The following is a 12,500-nucleotide window of genomic DNA, read 5'->3' on the forward strand; positions in this document are numbered from 1 at the left end:
TTCGTTGTCACATGGACTTCAAACTTGTCTCATATTTGAGTGTTTAAAAAATCCACGCCAATTAATACATGTTAAGGTCAAGGTCGAGAAATAAGTTGCCTTGTAAACTGGTAATACATGATCATTTGAACAAAATGATCTACATCACCCATGAGAGTATTGTAAGTGGAAATAGCTTTGGGAAAAGGCAACTGCAGTCTTTTATGGATGCCTTACTGCATTGTGAATATTGTTTACCAGTGTTATAAGGGCTATTTCCTTCCAGATGATCACAAAAGTGTTGCCTTTACTCCAGAAGTACATCCTTTCTCTGAGAATGAAGGGTCTTGCAAGGCGTTACAGTGTCGTGGTACCACCCCTGGGAAGCCAAAGAGTGCCACAGGCATGTATGCCACTGTCATACAACTCTTGGGAAAGGGCTACGAGCTATAGTAATTGTCCATTTACAGACTGTAGTCCATTCTTTGGAGATTGCCAGTTAAGGAGAACACAGTTTCACCAGTGGAAGCGGAAGTCCTATTGCATGCCTCAAAATGTGAGACATATTACTACCAACCTCTGCAATTATATACATTTTGATACTATATTTCGTTCTCTTGGCAAGGTTGTGGAACCGAAGTATTTTCTTCTGCAGTAGCATCCCTTAATCAGTTGATAGCTCCTGAAAAGGAGTTTACACATCCCTTAATCGTGATTGGAAGTATTCAAGGGTTTTACTTGTTTTCATGAGACAATTAATGTTACCTTGCAGGATTTTGCTGTTATTCCTTGTGAAAGTGTTGCAATCTACAAAAACCTCCAACATGTCATTGTCCTTATGAAGATTGTCATATACAACAGACCAGTCATTGACCACTAGTCACGCAATGATGGTTTTGGAATGACCCCCATAAGGACAATGGGGCCCAGATATTTTGTAATATCCTTTGTCAGTCACTGGCAACCTTGAGTTGAGGGACAAAGGTGACATGCCTGCAAGGCCTTTTTCATAGGTATTTTGTAATATCCTTTGTCAGTCACTGGCAACCTTGACTTGAGGGACAAAGGTGACATGCCTGCAAGGCCTTTTGCATAGATATTTTGTAATATCCTTTGTCAGTCACTGGCAACCTTGAGTTGAGGGACAAAGGTGACATGCGTGCAAGGCCTTTTTGCATAGATATTTTGTAATATCCTTTGTCAGTCACTGGCAACCTTGACTTGAGGGACAAAGGTGACATGCCTGCAAGGCCTTTTGCATAGATATTTTGTAATATCCTTTGTCAGTCACTGGCAACCTTGACTTGAGGGACAAAGGTGACATGCGTGCAAGGCCTTTTTGCATAGATATTTTGTAATATCCTTTGTCAGTCACTGGCAACCTTGAGTTGAGGGACAAAGGTGACATGCGTGCAAGGCCTTTTTGCATAGATATTTTGTAATATCCTTTGTCAGTCACTGGCAACCTTGACTTGAGGGACAAAGGTGACATGCCTGCAAGGCCTTTTGCATAGATATTTTGTAATATCCTTTGTCAGTCACTGGCAACCTTGAGTTGAGGGACAAAGGTGACATGCGTGCAAGGCCTTTTTGCATAGATATTTTGTAATATCCTTTGTCAGTCACTGGCAACCTTGACTTGAGGGACAAAGGTGACATGCCTGCAAGGCCCTTTTTGCATAAATATTTTGTATTATCCTTTGTCAGTCACTGGCAACCTTGACTTGAGGGACAAAGGTGACATGCCTGCAAGGCCTTTTGCATAGATATTTTGTAATATCCTTTGTCAGTCACTGGCAACCTTGACTTGAGGGACAAAGGTGACATGCCTGCAAGGCCTTTTTGCATAGATATTTTGTAATATCCTTTGTCAGTCACTGGCAACCTTGACTTGAGGGACAAAGGTGACATGCCTGCAAGGCCCTTTTTGCATAAATATTTTGTATTATCCTTTGTCAGTCACTGGCAACCTTGACTTGAGGGACAAAGGTGACATGCCTGCAAGGCCTTTTGCATAGATATTTTGTAATATCCTTTGTCAGTCACTGGCAACCTTGAGTTGAGGGACAAAGGTGACATGCGTGCAAGGCCTTTTTGCATAGATATTTTGTAATATCCTTTGTCAGTCACTGGCAACCTTGACTTGAGGGACAAAGGTAACATGCCTTCAAGGCCTTTTGCATAGATATTTTGTAATATCCTTTGTCAGTCACTGGCAACCTTGAGTTGAGGGACAAAGGTGACATGCCTGCAAGGTCTTTTTGCATAGATATTTTGTAATATCCTTTGTCAGTCACTGGCAACCTTGACTTGAGGGACAAAGGTGACATGCGTGCAAGGTCTTTTTGCATAGATATTTTGTAATATCCTTTGTCAGTCACTGGCAACCTTGACTTGAGGGACAAAGGTGACATGCGTGCAAGGCCTTTTGCATAGATATTTTGTAATATCCTTTGTCAGTCACTGGCAACCTTGAGTTGAGGGACAAAGGTGACATGCATGCAAGGCCTTTTTGCATAGATATTTTGTATTATCCTTTGTCAGTCACTGGCAACCTTGAGTTGAGGGACAAAGGTGACATGCGTGCAAGGTCTTTTTGCATAGATATTTTGTAATATCCTTTGTCAGTCACTGGCAACCTTGACTTGAGGGACAAAGGTGACATGCGTGCAAGGCCTTTTGCATAGATATTTTGTAATATCCTTTGTCAGTCACTGGCAACCTTGAGTTGAGGGACAAAGGTGACATGCATGCAAGGCCTTTTTGCATAGATATTTTGTAATATCCTTTGTCAGTCACTGGCAACCTTGACTTGAGGGACAAAGGTGACATGCCTGCAAGGCCCTTTTTGCATAGATATTTTGTAATATCCTTTGTCAGTCACTGGCAACCTTGAGTTGAGGGACAAAGGTGACATGCGTGCAAGGCCTTTTTGCATAGATATTTTGTAATATCCTTTGTCAGTCACTGGCAACCTTGACTTGAGGGACAAAGGTGACATGCGTGCAAGGCCTTTTTGCATAGATATTTTGTAATATCCTTTGTGAGTCACTGGCAACCTTGACGAGGGACAAAGGTGACATGCGTGCAAGGCCTTTATGCATAGATATTTTGTATTATCCTTTGTCAGTCACTGGCAACCTTGACTTGAGGGACAAAGGTGACATGCCTGCAAGGCCCTTTTTGCATAAATATTTTGTATTATCCTTTGTCAGTCACTGGCAACCTTGACTAGAGGGACAAAGGTGACATGCCTGCAAGGCCTTTTGCATAGATATTTTGTAATATCCTTTGTCAGTCACTGGCAACCTTGAGTTGAGGGACAAAGGTGACATGCCTGCAAGGCCTTTTTGCATAGATATTTTGTAATATCCTTTGTCAGTCACTGGCAACCTTGACTTGAGGGACAAAGGTGACATGCCTTCAAGGCCTTTTGCATAGATATTTTGTAATATCCTTTGTCAGTCACTGGCAACCTTGAGTTGAGGGACAAAGGTCACATACGTGCAAGGTCTTTTTGCATAGATATTTTGTAATTTCCTTTGTCAGTCACTGGCAACCTTGACTTGAGGGACAAAGGTGACATGCGTGTAAGGCCTTTTGCATAGATATTTTGTAATATCCTTTGTCAGTCACTGGCAACCTTGAGTTGAGGGACAAAGGTGACATGCATGCAAGGCCTTTTTGCATAGATATTTTGTAATATCCTTTGTCAGTCACTGGCAACCTTGACTTGAGGGACAAAGGTGACATGCCTTCAAGGCCTTTTGCATAGATATTTTGTAATATCCTTTGTCAGTCACTGGCAACCTTGAGTTGAGGGACAAAGGTGACATGCATGCAAGGCCTTTTTGCATAGATATTTTGTAATATCCTTTGTCAGTCACTGGCAACCTTGACTTGAGGGACAAAGGTGACATGCCTTCAAGGCCTTTTGCATAGATATTTTGTAATATCCTTTGTCAGTCACTGGCAACCTTGAGTTGAGGGACAAAGGTGACATGCGTGCAAGGCCTTTTTGCATAGATATTTTGTAATATCCTTTGTCAGTCACTGGCAACCTTGACTTGAGGGACAAAGGTGACATGCCTGCAAGGCCTTTTTGCATAGATATTTTGTATTATCCTTTGTCAGTCACTGGCAACCTTGACTTGAGGGACAAAGGTGACATGCCTGCAAGGCCCTTTTGCATAGATATTTTGTAATATCCTTTGTCAGTCACTGGCAACCTTGAGTTGAGGGACAAAGGTGACATGCCTGCAAGGTCTTTTTGCATAGATATTTTGTATTATCCTTTGTCAGTCACTGGCAACCTTGACTTGAGGGACAAAGGTGACATGCCTGCAAGGCCTTTTTGCATAGATATTTTGTATTATCCTTTGTCAGTCACTGGCAACCTTGAGTTGAGGGACAAAGGTGACATGCGTGCAAGGCCGTTTTGCATAGATATTTTGTATTATCCTTTGTCAGTCACTGGCAACCTTGAGTTGAGGGACAAAGGTGACATGCCTGCAAGGCCTTTTTGCATAGATATTTTGTATTATCCTTTGTCAGTCACTGGCAACCTTGACTTGAGGGACAAAGGTGACATGCCTGCAAGGCCCTTTTTGCATAGATATTTTGCAATATCCTTTGTCAGTCACTGGCAACCTTGACTTGAGGGACAAAGGTGACATGCCTGCAATGCCCTTTTTGCATAGATATTTTGCAATATCCTTTGTCAGTCACTGGCAACCTTGACTTGAGGGACAAAGGTGACATGCCTGCAAGGCCCTTTTTGCATAGATATTTTGCAATATCCTTTGTCAGTCACTGGCAACCTTGACTTGAGGGACAAAGGTGACATGCCTGCAAGGCCCTTTTTGCATAGATATTTTGCAATATCCTTTGTCAGTCACTGGCAACCTTGAGTTAAGGGACAAAGGTGACATGCCTGCAAGGCCCTTTTTGCATATATATTTTGTATTATCCTTTGTCAGTCACTGGCAACCTTGAGTTAAGGGACAAAGGTGACATGCGTGCAAGGCCTTTTAGCATAGATATTTTGTAATATCCTTTGTCAGTCACTGGCAACCTTGACTTGAGGGACAAAGGTGACATGCGTGCAAGGCCTTTTTGCATAGATATTTTGTAATATCCTTTGTCAGTCACTGGCAACCTTGAGTTGAGGGACAAAGGTGACATGCCTGCAAGGCCTTTTTGCATAGATATTTTGTAATATCCTTTGTGAGTCACTGGCAACCTTGACGAGGGACAAAGGTGACATGCCTGCAAGGTCTTTTTGCATAGATATTTTGTAATATCTTTTGTCAGTCACTGGCAACCTTGACTTGAGGGACAAAGGTGACATGCCTGCAAGGCCTTTTTGCATAGATATTTTTTTTTGGGTGGGGGTGGGCAAGGAAAACATGTAAATATTGAAAAACAGTTGGGTAAAATCCAGTGCCAAATCCAGGTACGCTAGATTATACCACACCCCATGGTAAAATGTGAAGGCCAATGCAGTGCTAGGAGAAGTGTCAGTAGTCCAGCCATCATCCTTCTCCTCATCAGCTGACTCGTGGGCACTTTTGGTTACAGCTCCTCTATTTTGCCCTCTCCCACCTTGCTTCCTTATGTTTGGCTGTGTAAATTGCTACCAAACCTCCTACATACGATGGGCAGGGTTTGGTCTAAATCACTCCCTGCCCCCATTATCGTTCGAGTCCCCCTCCCATTCTTATTAGATGGGTAGGCTTAGATTGGACTCCTCACTCCCTTCTGATTCATGAAAATGAAGCTTGTCATTTAATTCATACCCAAACAGCCTTATTTCATGTCCCAATGCTTTGGCCTGTAGGGGGCGCAGTTTATTTTGTGTGGTACAAAATGGGGGGTGGAGTGGAGGAATGACATGGAATGTTATAGGTATGGTTGATGGTGAGGATGACAATGTTGCTTCAGGTGACATTAGATTTGGTTTTTGTGGTAAAAGCCTAAGTGGCCAATATTATCATCAACATCTGCTTCTTCTATACTGTTTCCACTACTTTCGAAGGACAAATTAGGCAATTGGCGCCTCCATAGTATGTGTTTAATTACTGCAGAAGGCTCCTCATTGTGTACCTCACATTTTCACTATCTGAAACTTACTTACTTGGCACGGTCATTAAAGCATGCTTCGCCATTTTATTTCATGTTTTCAGCCATTTCCAGTTTTTTTTTTGTGCCAAAACACTTAAACTCGACTAAAACCAATCTCAAATCACTTGAGTGATCCCTGTCAGGGCACTGTAAAATCACAAAAAAAAAGAAAATTTTGCATGACCACTCCTGTCACGGAAATGAGGGGAAAGATAGCTGTGTACTGAATGTTTGTTTGATCTGTCCTGTGCACGCGCTGATTCTATCTATTTTCTGCATGCGTTAACAAGTAGGTCTAGCATATGCCCTCACGAAGAGGCAAATCTCATTTACTTTGGATGACACCATATTTTTTGGCAAATATTCATGCGAAATAAGTAATCTACGTCATCGGAGCACATACGGTGAGGTGAATGGATGACACCAAAGCATGTCTCCATAGGGTTGATATCGAGTGCAGTACTTAGAGTATTCTTGTATGTGTGCGTTACATATCTGTTGCTACCACCTATATTTTCAGTCCTGCATGAAGCATCTTAGCTGGCTGCAATAGCACCATGGATCTTTGATACCCGCTTTATAGGGCAGTCTAGCTTAAAGGTCTTCCTATGACTCTTGCTTCTAATTTCATGATTTTGGTTTTTCTTTTGTTCTTGCTAACTTGGGATTGATAAGGTGGATTTTGCTTATAATTGTAGAACTTTGGCTTTTCTTCCTTCATTGTTAATGTGTGATTAAGCATGTAATTTTTTTTTTTTTTCTTTTTTTTTTTTTTTTTTTTTTGCTAACTTGAGATTAAGCATGTTGGTTTTTCTTTCATTAATAACTTGAGGTAGAGCAGGTGAGTTTTCATTTTCATTGCAAACTTTAGGTTAAGAATGTTTATTTACCATCTTTCATTACAATGGAAATTTCACTAGATGTATATCTTTTTGTATAACTGTATGGCAAGTCTTTGTGCTTAAGTTCTCCGCTTTGGTACTTGCATAAATTCCATTATAACTTGTAACTGCCCTGTGTTTTTTCTTGAGGTCCAGTATTGAAGAATCTATTATTTTGTATGCAGTCTTAGTAAAGTGGACTACTGCTCCCGAATTGGTCATTCAAAAGTTTTTCTAGTTTCTGTCATTCTAAAGTTCGACTAATTTATCTGTCCTTGAAAGGTTTGTCTAGTTTTTGTCAATCAAAAGTTTGTCTAGTTTCTATCATTCAAAAGTTTGTCTAGTTTCCGTCATTCAAAAGTTTGCCTAGTTTCTGTGTCATTCAAAAGTTTGTCTAGTTTCCGTCATTCAAAAGTTTGTCTAGTTTCTATCATTCAAAAGTTTGCCTAGTTTCTGTGTCATTCAAAAGTTTGTCTAGTTTCCGTCATTCAAAAGTTTGTCTAGTTTCTATCATTCAAAAGTTTGCCTAGTTTCTGTGTCATTCAAAAGTTTGTCTAGTTTCTATCATTCAAAAGTTTGCCTAGTTTCTGTGTCATTCAAAAGTTTGTCTAGTTTCCGTCATTCAAAAGTTTGTCTAGTTTCTGTCATTCAAAAGTTTGTCTAGTTTCTGTGTCATTCAAAAGTTTGTCTAGTTTCTATCATTCAAAAGTTTGTCTAGTTTCTATCATTCAAAAGTTTGTCTAGTTTCTGTTTGTCTAGTTTCTATCATTCAAAAGTTTGTCTAGTTTCTATCATTCAAAAGTTTGCCTAGTTTCTGTGTCATTCAAAAGTTTGTCTAGTTTCTATCATTCAAAAGTTTGCCTAGTTTCTGTGTCATTCAAAAGTTTGTCTAGTTTCTATGTCTTTCAAAAGTTTGTCTAGTTTCTATCATTCAAAAGTTTGCCTAGTTTCTGTGTCATTCAAAAGTTTGTCTAGTTTCCGTCATTCAAAAGTTTGTCTAGTTTCTATCATTCAAAAGTTTGCCTAGTTTCTGTGTCATTCAAAAGTTTGTCTAGTTTCTATCATTCAAAAGTTTGCCTAGTTTCTGTGTCATTCAAAAGTTTGTCTAGTTTCCGTCATTCAAAAGTTTGTCTAGTTTCTATCATTCAAAAGTTTGCCTAGTTTCTGTGTCATTCAAAAGTTTGTCTAGTTTCTGTCATTCAAAAGTTTGTCTAGTTTCTGTGTCATTCAAAAGTTTGTCTAGTTTCTATCATTCAAAAGTTTGTCTAGTTTCTATCATTCAAAAGTTTGTCTAGTTTCTGTTTGTCTAGTTTCTATCATTCAAAAGTTTGTCTAGTTTCTATCATTCAAAAGTTTGCCTAGTTTCTGTGTCATTCAAAAGTTTGTCTAGTTTCTATCATTCAAAAGTTTGCCTAGTTTCTGTGTCATTCAAAAGTTTGTCTAGTTTCTATGTCTTTCAAAAGTTTGTCTAGTTTCTATCATTCAAAAGTTTGCCTAGTTTCTGTGTCATTCAAAAGTTTGTCTAGTTTCTATGTCATTCAAAAGTTTGTCTAGTTTCTATCATTCAAAAGTTTGTATAGTTTGTCATTCAAAAGTTTGTCTAGTTTCTGTCATTAAAAAGTTTGTATAGTTTCTCTCTTCCACACGTTTGTATAGTTTCTGTCTTCCACAAGTTTGTATAGTTTCTATGTCATTCAAAAGTTTGTCTAGTTTATGTCATTCAAAAGTTTGTCTAGTTTCTGTCATTCAAAAGTTTTTTTTTAGTTCTTTGGTATTCAACAGTTTATCTAGTTTCTGTCATGCAAAAGTTTGTCTAGTTTCCATGTCATTCAAACGTTTGTATAGTTTGTCTTTCAAAAGTTTGTATAGTGTCTGTCTTCCAAAAGTTTGTATAGTTTCTGTTTTTCAAAATTTTGTTTGGTTTCTGTGTCATTTAAAAGTTTGTCAAGTTTCTGTGTCATTAAAAATTTTGTCTAGTTTTCTATGTCATTCAAAAGTTAGTATAGTTTGTGTGTCCTTTAAAAGTTTGTCTAGTTTCTATGGCATTCAAAAGTTTGTCTAGTTTCTGTCGTTCGAAAGTTTGTCAAGTTTCTGTCATTCAAAAGTTTGTTTAGTTTCTTTGTCATTCAAAGGTTTTAGTTTCTGTCATTCAAAAGTTTGACTAGTTTTTATGTCATTCAAAAGTTTGTCTAGTGTCTGTGTCATTCTAAAGTTTGTCTAGTTTCTATGTCTTTCAAAAGTGTTCAATTTCTGTCATTCAAATATTTTGTCTAGTTTCTTTATTTCAAAGGTTTATCAAAGTCGTTTGGATCTGGTCTTTGTCCGTTGGCTGTTATGAAAATCAACCTTGATTATTCTCGAATCAGCCAGTCTCATAGAATAAGGAAGAGGATATCAAAAGCCCACATAACTCGCAACTTCCCGACGTTTTTCTTTACAGAATGCAGCTTGGTTTTCATTTCGGTGAGCTCGGAGTCGACATAAACTCAACTCTAATGATCGTTAATTCAAGGTAAGGTTGACTCTCCAATGATCGTGAATGCAAGATAAAATCAGCTCTCCAATGATCGTGAATGCAAGATGAAATCAACTCTCCAATGATCGTGGATACAAAATAAAATCAGCTCTCCAATGATCGTGAATGCAAGATAAAATCAGCTCTCCAATGATCGTGAATGCAAGATAAAATCAACTCTCCAATGATCGTGAATTCAAGATAAAATGAACTCTCCAATGATCGCGAATGCAAGGTAAAATCAACTCTCCAATGATCGCGAATGCAAGGTAAAATCAACTCTCCAATGATCGTGAAGTCAAGATAAAATCAACTCTCCAATGATCGTGAATTCAAGATAAAATCAATTCTCCAATGATCGTGAAGTCAAGATAAGGTCGACTCTCCAATGGTCGTGAATGCAAGATAAAATCAACTCTCCAATGACCGTGAATTCAAGATAAAATCAACTCTCCAATGATCGTGAATTCAAGATGAAATCAAACTCTCCAATGATCGTGAATTCAAGATAAGGTCAACTCTCCAATGATCGTGAATTCAAGATAAAATCAACTCTCCAATGATCGTGAATTCAAGATGAAATCAAACTCTCCAATGATCGTTAATTCAAGATAAGGTCAACTCTCCAATGATCGTGAATTCAAGATAAAATCAACTCTCCAATGATCGTGAATTCAAGATGAAATCAAACTCTCCAATGATCGTGAATTCAAGATAAGGTCGACTCTCCAATGATCGTGAATTCAAGATAAAATCAACTCTCCAATGATCGTGAATTCAAGATAAGGTCGACTCTCCAATGATCGTGAATTCAAGATAAGGTCAACTCTCCAATGGTCGTGAATTCAAGATAAAATCAACTCTCCAATGATCGTTAATTCAAGATAAGGTCAACTCTCCAATGATCGTGAATTCAAGATAAAATCAACTCTCCAATGATCGTGAATTCAAGATAAGGTCGACTCTCCAATGATCGTGAATTCAAGATAAGGTCGACTCTCCAATGATCGTGAATTCAAGATAAAATCGACTTTCTAGCGAATTCAAGATGTAGTCGACTGAAAACTGTTGTTTCAAGCCATCAGCAACCTCCAGTGTAGCCTATAGCCTTGGCAAGTAAAATAAAGATAAAGTAATAACCCCTGGTAAAGAAAATTTAGATTATGATTGAAAACAGGTAGAGGATTTTAAATGACTAAGATAGAGCCCAGGTTGAAAGTAGGATAATAACAGTTTAGAGTAGTAGTAGTTGTGGTGGCTTATTGGAAACGTCCCTGTCAGGTGATCTACCAGACTGGGGTTCGAGTCTCAAGCCTGGATAGTTGCTGATAATGTCTGCAACCTCACCATCTTTGGGAGCTATGGATAGGGGGTTTGGTGGAGCCTATAGGTCTACCTGCTGGGTTATCAGTAGCCACTGCCTTGCCTTCCCTGGTCCTAGCTTGGGTTCTAATCATATGTATATATCGCCAGTCTCAAGGGCATTGTCCTGCTAGCTAGGGCGTAGTCACTGCCTTTAAAACTTTAATGGATGGAAGTGGATTAATTGAATAAATTTTAAATAGAATATACTGTAAAATGATCATGAGTCTGAATACTTGCTTCAGAAACATTATGAAGACAGGAAGAACAGAAAGTGCTGCGTTAGACAGAAATAAATTAGGAGAGACCAGAAAAGGAGACAGGTGTGAACCGGGATATTGCCAAGCTGTTACTCCCTGTATTTTTTTTTTTTTAATTTACACATATTTCAATGTTATTATATTAATAGCAATAGTTTTATAAACAATGAGAAGGTAGTATTTAAGAAAATATAAACCACAGTGAAAGAGAATTATAACAGACAGTTACTAGAAAAAAATAACTGCACAGTACCTCAATTTTAGATCGTAAGGAATTTTTAGCAGTTTATAATGGAAATAGATTACATGATTTTCATGTCAACATTCAAAATAAAGATTTAGGAAAGTTATTCCAACATTAAGTATAAATGAGTTGTAATTTGAATTTAGTTAATGTCTGTTGCATATAATAATAGCAGCAATATTTTAAGTTTTTACTTGTTTAATAAAAAGTTGTTAAATATACGTTGTTCTTTTTAATTAATGCCTTATCAGTTTCATATTAGTGTTTATTTTAACCTGATGACAATCTGACAAGATCATAGCCTTATAACAGCAGATGCTTTCCGACACAAGATTGTAGGCCTATACATGCTATCTGACAAGATTGTAGGCCTATACGTGCTTTCTGACAAGATCTTAGGCATATATATGCTTGCTGACAAGGTTGTAGTCCTATACATGCTGTCACAAGATCGTAGGCATGTTTATGCTTTCTGACAAGGTCATAGGCCTATACATGTTCTGACAAGATTGTAGGCCTATACATGCTTTCTGACAAGATCTTAGGCACATATATGCTTGCTGACAAGCAAGATCGTAGGCATGTTTATGCTTTCTGACAAGGTCATAGGCCTATACATGTTCTGACAAGATTGTAGGCAGATATATGCTTTCCAACAAGATTATATTCCTATATATGTCTCGGACAAGATTGTAGGCATACCTATGCTTTCTGTCAAGATCATAGGCATATATATGATTTCTGACATGATAGTAGACCTATAGATGCTCTCTGATAAGATCGTAGGCAGATGAACGATTTCTGACAAAATCATAGGTCTACAGAAGCTTTCTGAAAGGATTGTAGGCCTATATTTCCTGTCTGACAAGATCGTAGGCCTATGTTTTCTGATAAAATTGTAGGCCTATATATCCTGTCTGACAAGATCGTAGGCCTATGTTTTCTGATAAAATTGTAGGCCTATATATCCTGTCTGACAAGATCGTAGGCATATGTTTTCTGATAAAATTGTAGGCCTAAATATTTCTGACAGGATTGTAGGCCTATATATGCTAAATATTTCTGACAGGATTGTAGGCCTATATATGCTTTTTGACAAGATCGTATATATACATATGTCTTATGATAAGTTCGAG

General features: G+C 38.3%; 1 protein-coding gene across 4 annotated transcripts in view; it reads left to right on the top strand.

The window, feature by feature from the left end:
- The window catches only part of LOC137618230 (tigger transposable element-derived protein 1-like), a 336,843-nt gene that overhangs the window by 219,877 nt on the left and 104,466 nt on the right, over window positions 1–12,500 (top strand). For 2 of the 4 annotated variants that reach the window (XM_068348377.1, XM_068348374.1), the window contains one exon: window positions 9,424–10,698. The exons of the other annotated variants lie outside the window; for them this stretch is intronic. The gene's annotated coding sequence lies outside the window, so the exon portion shown is untranslated. Of the gene's footprint in view, window positions 1–9,423; window positions 10,699–12,500 lie in introns of those variants that run through there. 4 annotated transcript variants of the gene reach the window in all.

Source organism: Palaemon carinicauda, chromosome 24 (genome assembly GCF_036898095.1).
Source record: "Palaemon carinicauda isolate YSFRI2023 chromosome 24, ASM3689809v2, whole genome shotgun sequence".
In the NCBI taxonomy this organism is placed as follows: domain Eukaryota; kingdom Metazoa; phylum Arthropoda; class Malacostraca; order Decapoda; family Palaemonidae; genus Palaemon; species Palaemon carinicauda.